The following is a 9,496-nucleotide window of genomic DNA, read 5'->3' as shown; positions in this document are numbered from 1 at the left end:
CACCATCAGGCAAGGGGCTCTGTGTCCTGTGACATTCTTCCCTCTGCCTCCATCCAAGGTGTGACCAGGTGTCAGCCTGGTTCCCATCGTAGGAGCAGAAGTGGCTGCAGCAGCTCCAGACATCACATCTTTGCACCTCACTGTCCAGAAGGAAAGAGCCCCTCACTTCCTACCCATCAGTAATAATGGCTTGGGCTTCACTGGGATTTCACACCCCCCTCACCCGGGGCCAGAACACCTCCCTTGGCTTGATCCGTGGGGGCCACCCTGGGAATCCGCCGCTGCAGGATGGGGGATGGGGAACGGGCCAGGGGCAGCCTGTCGTCTCTACGGGTGGTTCTCTGAGCTCACGCAGTCCTGTTTCCCTGGGGTGGAGGCTACCTCCGAGCACACGCTGGTCTGCCTCACCCAGTCCATCGTGTTAAACCTCCCCAGCCCGTGTCCCACCCTCCAAACTGGCGTCCCTCTTTCCTCCCCTAAACCCCCAGCTGCCAGACAGCCTGTCTGTGTATGAAACGCAGCTGCGGACGCGGCTGACACTGGTTTTGTCTCTCTCAGGGGATTTCTCGGTTCCCATGTGATCTGGTGGATTCACGATCATGTTTGGGAGAAAAGGGTCAATTACCTCCTTGCACCAGGATTCCCTGCATGATGACCCAGCCCAGGAGAAAGGGAGCTGGGGGCTGGCCAGAGGTGGGCTTAGAGGGTCTTCCTGGGAGCAGCACACTCCCACCCGCCCGGACATCTGCTGTGCTTGTCACCTGTGCAGAGGGAAAGGCCAGGCCTGAGGGAACCTGTGAGCAGGGCAGACCCAGGCTGCCCACGCACGGGATGGGCTCTCTGCCCTGCCTGTGCCCAGTGCCCCCGGATGGGCTTGGGACTGTGCCAGGCCCTGCTCAGCTCTGCAGGAGGGAGTGGGGAGTGGGCAGGCGCTGAACAAGGAAATGTGCAAATAACCATCCTGGCAACAGGCTAAAAAGGAAAATACCCAGCCTTCGAAAGACGCAGGGTGAGCCCACCTTGTCTGGGCCGGGCCGGGCTGCTCCATCTAAGCTGCACTCTCGGCCTCCACCTTCATCCAGCACCCGCCATCCCTGTCTGCAGAGATGCTCAGTAACCAGCCAGTCCTTATCCCAGGTGCTGGCACCCCTGCTTCCCATGAGCCAGACAGGGCAGGGAGCACAACCCACTTTAGGGATGGAGAAACTGAGGCCCAAGAGTAGAAACTGGCTGCGAGGTTTCCGCTCAAGTCTTGTTCTTGGACCCAAGTTCACTGCCCACTTGGATGCCACAGCAAAAAAGACTGAAGCCTTTACCCACGTCCTTGCCTCTAGAGGTTAGATTCAGGAAGAGGCTTTTAGCGGGGCCTCTGGAAATTTTCATCTATTGACTCATTCTAGAAGCTGCTGATCTGACAGACATAAGCCTCGCTCTCCTTTTCCAGGGCTGCATTTGGAGCCAATCTCATCCAAAATGCCGGAAGCCCCTCCTGCTCTTCCCCTGACCAACCCTACATAGTATAGAACCCGCTGGAGTATGTTTCCCGTGGCTGCCAGAACCAGACCACAAACTGGGGGGCTTAAAACAACAGAAAGGCATTCTCTGGAAGCCAGGAGTCAGAAACTGAGGGGTGGCAGGGCTGGCTCCCCTGGAGGCGGGGGGTGGGGGGGTGGGAAGAACCAGTCCCAAGCCCCTCTCTCCAGCTTCTGGGCCCATTCCCCACCCCCCCACCCCGCCCCCCAGGTCCCTGGCTTGAAGACTCATCACGGCAACATCTGTCTCTGTCTGCACATGGCCTTCCCTCTTGTGTCTCTGTGTCTTTCTTTTTTTTCTGTTTTTGTCTTTTTTTTTTTTTTTTTTTGTCTTTTTGCTATTTCTTGGGCCGCTCCCGCCGCATATGGAGGTTCCCAGGCTAGGGGTCCAATCGGAGCTGTAGTCACTGGCCTACACCAGAGCCACAGCAACTCGGGATCCGAGCCACGTCTGCAACCTACACCACAGCTCACGGCAACGCCGGATCGTTAACCCACTGAGCAAGGGCAGGGACCGAACCCGCAACCTCATGGTTCCTAGTCAGATTCGTTAACCACTGCACCACAACGGGAACTCCTGTTTTTGTCTTTTTAAGGCTGCACCTGCAACATATGGAAGTCCCCAGGCTAGGGGTCAAATTGGAGCTGCAGCTGCCGGCCTACACCACAGCCTGTGGCAACAGTGGATCCTTAACCCACTGAGCAGGGCCAGGGATCAAACCTGTGTCCTTATGGAATTCCATACACCTCGGGACGACCAAAAAAAAAAAGAAAAAAGAAAAAAAACCATAATAAAGGTTATCTTAGTGATGTACTTTACACGGATTTTCCAGAAAACATCTGAGCCACAAGAGGTACTCCTTTAGTTACTTTTAATTGTTACGAATTAACACAACATACATTTACTTACTGAAATGTAAATGGACACACACCTGCTAGCAGCTCCTGTACTGGAGAGGCTATTCTCACCACCTTCTTGTCCCCCCGCCCCCGCCACCCAACTCTTGCCTGCAGCCTAGGTGGGGCTCCCCCTCTGCCCTGGCCCCCTGACAGGGTGATCAGGCGTGGCCTCCCTTGCCCAGAGCCCTCAGTGGCTCCCCAGCATGCTCTCGGGAAAGGCCAGGCCCTGGCCTATCTCCTCCCGCCCTCCTCCTCCATGGCTCCCACTGCACACCACGTCCTGCTGCTCTGGCTCTGCCAGGCGCATTGCGGCCCCAGGGCCTTGGTCACTCTCGCCCAGATCTGGGTCAGGCGCCCTTCCCATCTGCTCCTTCCCAAACACCCTCGTCTGCTTGCTCTGTTCCTGCAGCGCTGAGCATCTGGTAACCTGCTTATGATTTGCTTTATTGCATCCATTGTCCGACCCCTCTGGGATTTCTGCCGGCTTTGCTCACTGATGCCCCCAGCACCGCAGCAGTGACCAGAAGCCTCGGTGCCTTTTGTTGACTGAACAGGACACCGCCAAACCCCGGCTCCGCCGCCTGCGTCCTCCCTGCTGGCATCTGACAGGCAAGGGGGCGGGCCCACGGCCCGACCGAGCCAATCAGAGCAGACTTGATCCCAAACGGCGTCTGGCAGGCGGGGTCCCGCGCTCTGAGGGGCCCTAGAAGCTCTCCCAGGACTGTTCTGAGGATGCCAGGAATCCCTTTAAATAAAGCTCCAAGAACTGTGCCTGGCAGACAGTAAGGCTTGCTCCCTATTGTAATTATTCCGGAAGGGGGTCCAGGAGCTCCAAGTGCGCTCGTTTAGCACATTCGTGTGTCCAAACCCTACTCTGTGCCGAGCTCCACGGTGAGCACTGGTGGAGGAGGGGGCACAGCGATAAGGATGAAGGCCGCCTCCCCCAGGCTGGGCGGTCAGGTCCCTCAGTGACCTCTGAGCGCATGTCTCCATGACCAGACGTTCAGATTCTGGCGTTTGCAGCCAGGGTCCATAGGACCCTTGCTGACCGAGGTCCCGCTTTCTACGTCGGGGAGCTGGGCCCTGGCCGCGCCGGGGAGCTGGGTCTATGCAGGTGTCCCTGCCAAGTGTCCTGCCCATCTCCGCCAGAGTGGACGCCCACCAGGCCAGGGCTGTGCTTGACATCTGGCCACTGTGCCAAGCTTGGGGACGCTGCAAGGGCACACTAGGATGCTGCTTTCCTTTGAAAATAACCCTGCAGTTCCCGAGTGTCTCAGCAGGTTAAGGATCTGGTGTTGTCTCTGCAGCGGCTCCGGTGGCTGCTGTGGCGTGGGTTCCATCCCTGCTCGGGGACCTTCTGCATGCACGGGCACAACAAAACATTTTCTTTTTTAAATAAAATAAAACTCTTGTTTGCCTACTGGCCTTCTCAGTATATGATTTTCACAAGCAGAGCTCACAGCTGTTAGCTCCTTTGTCCAGCAGTGGCTGGTGGGTCCGGGGTGTGTGTGCAGAGACAAGGGAACAAATGACTAAGCAGCTCTTCTCGAGGGCCTTTCCGCCGCGGCTCCGGCTCTGTGTCAATCTTCCCACCCTGCACTGCACTGCGGATCTCACTGCGGATGTCTGGATGGCAAACTCAGGTCTTATGGAGTGAGTGTGTGCCTGGGGTCACAGGAGGGGGTGGCCATGTGGGCGGGCCTGGGGGCACCTATAACCCCCAGACACCTGAATGGAACCCAGCTCGGGAAACCTACCAACCTCATCCATCCATCTCCCTTCCTGCCCAAACCTTCCTGTACTTCTCCACCCCAGGACCGACTCAGGACCAAGAGCAGACAATTATCACTGCGAATCAATAGCCTAGTGGCTCCAGATGCAGCCTGAACACTTCCAGAAGATTGATGGACTCGTTTTCAACGGCATGAAAGGAAAGTATGACTTTCTTGGAAGACCAGGGAGGTGAGCAGAATGTCTGAGCAGGGGCACTGCCTGGCAGGGAAGGTGGTTTCCCCACCCTGTAGGCACAGAACACGGCGGGGGAGGGGAGGCGCCAGAGTGGGCGGGGCTGCCCATCAGGGTGGTCCCATTCGCTGCTCCGTTGCTGGAGCCTAGAGCAGACCTGGCACGTGGTGGGTAGGACTCCTGAGCATTTGCTGAGTGAATGAAGGAACGAGCAAGGACCCTGCTGTCCTACAGGCCCCGGGGAACCCTTTGCCATGAGGGCTCAACATTCAGGTCTGTGTTGCCTTTGAGGTCAGGGGGCTTGGGGTCAGAGCTGAAGCTAGGAGCCCATTTCTCTGCCTGTGAACAGACCCGACCTCGCTTGCTACAAACGGCTGCGTGTCAAGGACACCACAGCCCGGGAACGGAGGCGAGCAGGAAAGGACAAATACTGCAGGAGGTGCCCCCAGCAGTCAGACTGACACAGTAGAGGGGGTGCCCGGCTTGGGACAGGCGGGGATGGTGTGTTTCACGGTGACAGTTTCAGATGAAAACGTTCTGCACGTGGAAGCGATGTTTATGTGTTTTACGCCACTGCACTACGAAGGGAAAGTGGGCAGCGTGTGTTTTACCACCCACCCACCCACCCAGCCTTCATTCCACTGGCCTCTGGGCCTCATGGTGTCTGAGGCGAGGCTCGTCCTCTCCAAGAAGGCACCTCGCACAGTGATCGGGCTTCCTAAGAGGGGTGCCACCCTGCCCAGCTGTCCAAAGCACCCCCAGGCTGACCCAACTCGCCTCTGCTCAGTCAGGCACAAGGCTTGCTTCCCAGAAGACAAGTGAGAGACAGGCCATCTCTCGGCCTGGCCTGTAAACACGTTGCTCCTCCAGGCTCCCTCCCACCCTGCAGGCTGGGAGGGCGATGGCCATGGGCCCCTTGCCAGCCATGGGTCATGTGGGCAAGCCCCCTGAACAAAGATGAGGGGCAGGTGCCCCTGGAGTGATCCTAGTTCTCTGAGCCACTAGAGGGGTGGGCCTCTTGTCGGAGGAGGGCACCCCTGAAGGTCAGAAGACCCCGCAAAATTTCTCTGGGGAGCCAGATCTTCCTTTTTCTGTTTTTGGCTCAGGTCACAGTGGTGACAGCACCAAATCCCAACCACTAGACCACCAGGGAGCTCCCCGGGGAGCCACATCTTGTCGTGTGAGCAAGTCTGCCACTGACCAGGGGGTAAGGGCCTTGCAGGCTGCACCTGAGACCTGAAGAGGTCAGGATGGGGACGGGCATGAGAGGTGCCTCCCAGGAGCAGATGGAAGGGGTGTGGGGGTGGGGGGCAGTGCCCAAGAAGGGCCTATACGGTTGTCTGCAAATCCCCACCTTCAGTTCCATGTTTTAAAATCTGTCTATCAACCTGACGGTGCTAGGAGCTCCCTTCGTGGCTCAGTGGTTAACGAACCTGAATAGAAACCAGGAGGTTGCAAGTTCGATCCCTGGCCTCGCTCAGTGGGTTAAGGATGGGGTGTTGCCATGAGCTGTGCTGTAGGTTGCAGATGCAGCTCGGAACTGGTGTGGCTGTGGCTGTGGTGTAGGTGGGAAGCTGTAGCTCTGATTCAACCCCTAGCCTGGGAACCTCCAGGTGTTGTGGGTGCGGCCATAAAAAGCAAAAAGAAAATAAATAAAAAAAATTTACAGTGCTATTTCTATCCTTTGTGATACTAGCAAGAAGATATATATATATATTATTATGTGTGTTTGTGTGTGTGTGTAGTTTGCCTTTTTAGGGCCACACCCACAGCATAAGGAAGTTCCCAGGCTAGGGGTTGAATCAGCCCCACTGGATCCTTAACCCACTGAGCGAGGCCAGGGATCGAACCTGTGTCCTCATGGATGCTAGTCAGATTCATTTCTGCTGCACCATGATGGGAACTCCATGTATGTCTATATAGCTTTTGGCCACCCTAAGGCATATGGAGTCCCGGGCCAGGGATCAGATCTGAGCCACAGTTGCAACCTATGCTGCAACTGCAGCAATGCCAGATCCTTAACCCACTGTGCCAGGCTGGTGATCAAACCCGCAACCTAGTGCTGTAGAGACACCACCAGTCCCACAGTGCCACAGCAGGAACTCTGAAAGTATCTTAATTAACTAGCACGTAGATAACTGCTGTGCATTTTAAGAGTGTGATGCTTCTGCAATTGAAAGAACGTAATAATTAAAATCTACGATTAACCCGGAATATAAACATGACGATCAGATCAGTTGATTCCGTAAAATATTCTGGTGGGTTCTTCTTCAGGTGACTAGTTTGTGCTCTTACCTCAAATCCTGCTAGTCGTGGTGGAGGGAAGCAGCAATACCCCCTCAACACGGCAGCCCCTGTGCCAGGCACTCAGTGTTCGAGCGGTGGATCAATGTTGGCAGATGGCCCATGCCCATGTGCCCACTGCTTCCAGGTGGCCATGCAGGTCTGAGGACCCAGGAGGGGTGCTGGGCTTTCCCAGCTGTACCAGGTGAGATACGGCACGCGTCAGCTCCAGGATGCAGACACCTTGGGAAGAAAGGAAGGCTCTGGAGCACAGACTCAGAAGGCCTGGAAGTTGCTAAGAGACAGTTACCTGGGGGAGAAACCAGCAGGGCCTACTGTACAGCACATGTAAGTGCACTGAGTGTCCCGAGACAAACCACAATGAAACAGAACATGCACAGGCATAACTGAACCACTCCGCCATACAGCAGAAATTAACCCAACACTGTAAGTCAACTGCACTTCATCAGCAAGACCGTATGGTACCGGCACAAAGACAGAAAGAAAGATCAGTGGAACAGGAGAGAAAGCCCAGGATTCAAGCCACGCACCTAGAGCCAGCTCATCTATAACAAAGGCGGCAAGAATATACAATGGAGAAAGGACAGCTTGTTCAGTAAGTGGTGCTGGGGAAACTGGACAGCCACATGGAAAAGAATGAAATGAGAACACTCCCTAACACCATACACAAAAATAAACTCCAAATGGATTAAAGACCTAGATACAAGACCAGACACTATCAAACTCTTAGAGGAAAACATAGGCCAAACACTCTCCGACATAAACCACAGCAATATCTTCTCAGACCCACCTCCTAGAGTAATGACAATAAGAACAACAATAAACAAATGGGACTTAATTAAACTTAAAAGTTTCTGCACAACAAAGGAAACCCTAAATGAAACAAAAAGACAACCCACAGAATGGGAAAAAATAGTTGCAAGTGAATCCACTGACAAGGGATTAATCTCCAAAATTTATAAACACCTCCTACTGCTCAATACCAAAAAAACAAACAACCCCATCAAAAAATGGACAGAAGATCTAAACAAACGATTCTCCAAAGAAGACATACAGATGGCCAAAAAACACCTGAAAAGATGTTCAACATCACTCATTATTAGAGAGATGCAAATCAAAACCACCATGAGGTACCACCTTGCACCAGCCAGCATGGCCATCATCCAAAAGTCTACAAACAGGGAGTTGCCGTCGTGGCGCAGTGGTTAACGAATCTGACTAGGAACCATGAGGTTGCGGGTTCGGTCCCTGCCCTTGCTCAGTGGGTTAAGGATCTGGCATTGCCGTGAGCTGTGGTGTAGGTCACAGACGAGGCTCGGATCCCGCGTTGCTGTGGCTCTGGCGTAGGCCGGTGGCTACAGCTCCAATTAGACCCCTAGCCTGGGAACCTCCATATGCCGTGGGAGCGGCCCAAGAAATGGCAAAAAAAAGACAAAAAAAAAAAAAAAGCCTACAAACAATAAGTGCTGGAGTGGGATTGTAAATTAGTGCAACCACTGTGGAAAACAGTATGTAGATGCCTCAGAAAACTAAAAATAGAATTATCATTTGAGGGAGTTCCCGTCGTGGTTCAGTGGTTAATAAATCTGACTAGTAACCATGAGGTTTCGGGTTCGATCCCTGGCCTCACTCAGTGGGTTAAGGATCCGGTGTTGCCGTGAGCTGTGGTGTAGGTTGCAGACATGGCTCAGATCCTGAGCTGCTATGGCTCTGGTGTAGGCCGGCGTCTATAGCTCCGATTCAACCCCTAGCCTGGGAACCTCCATTTGCCACAGGTGTGGCCCTAAGAAGATGAAAAAAAAAAAAAAAGAATTATCATTTGACCCAGCAATCACACTCCTGGGCATCTATCCAGAGACAACCATGACTCGAAAAGACACATGTACCCCAATGTTCATTGCAGCGCTCTATACAATAGCCGAGACATGGAAACACCCTAAATGTCCAACGACAGAGGAGTGGATCAAGAAGATATGCTACATATACACAATAGAATATTACTTGGCCATTAAAAGGAAAGAAATAATGGCATTTGCAGCAACACGGATGGACACAGAAATTATCATGCTAAGTAAAGTCAGACGGTGAGACACCGACATCAAAGCCTATCACTGACATGTGGAATCTAAAAAAAGGACACAATGAACTTCTTTGCAGAACAGATACTGACTCACAGACTTTGAAAAACGTATGGTTTCCAAAGGAGACAGGGTGGGGGATGGGGGATGGGCTGGGGGTTTGGGATGGAAATGCTATAAAAATCAGGTTGTGATGATCATTGTACAACTATAAATGCAATAAAGTTCATTGAGTAATAAAAAAAGAAAAGAAAAGCATTCTTAGAACTGAAAAAAAAAACCACAACTGTACTTCAAAAAAATTAAAAAAAAAAAAAAAGGCAATTACCTTGAAAAAAAAAAAAAATAACCCAGGTATGATGGAGTCTGAGAAGGAATCTAATAGGACTGAAGCCTCCCCAGTGAGCTTGGCTATGCCACAGAGAAAGCACCAAAAACACCAAACCCTGGGCTTTACGGGCAAGAACACCCAGCCTCCCTTTTGGGAAAACTGATTCCCCAGAGGAAGGCTGTTCTTTGCTCTCCACTCCTCCCGGCACTGTTCCAATACTGTCTTTCCTTTTTTGTTTTTAGAGCTGCACCCGAGGCATATATAGAAGTTCCCAGGCTAGAGGTCGAATTAGCACTGCAGCTGCCTGAACACACCATAGCCACAGCAACGCCAGATCTGAGCTGGGTCTGTGGCCTACACCACAGCTCACAGCAATGCCGGATCCT

This window comes from Sus scrofa, unplaced genomic scaffold (assembly GCF_000003025.6).
Source record: "Sus scrofa isolate TJ Tabasco breed Duroc unplaced genomic scaffold, Sscrofa11.1 Contig1914, whole genome shotgun sequence".
NCBI classification, from domain to species: domain Eukaryota; kingdom Metazoa; phylum Chordata; class Mammalia; order Artiodactyla; family Suidae; genus Sus; species Sus scrofa.
The sequence above is the reverse complement of the archived record's forward strand: the minus strand, read 5'-3'. Positions refer to the sequence as shown.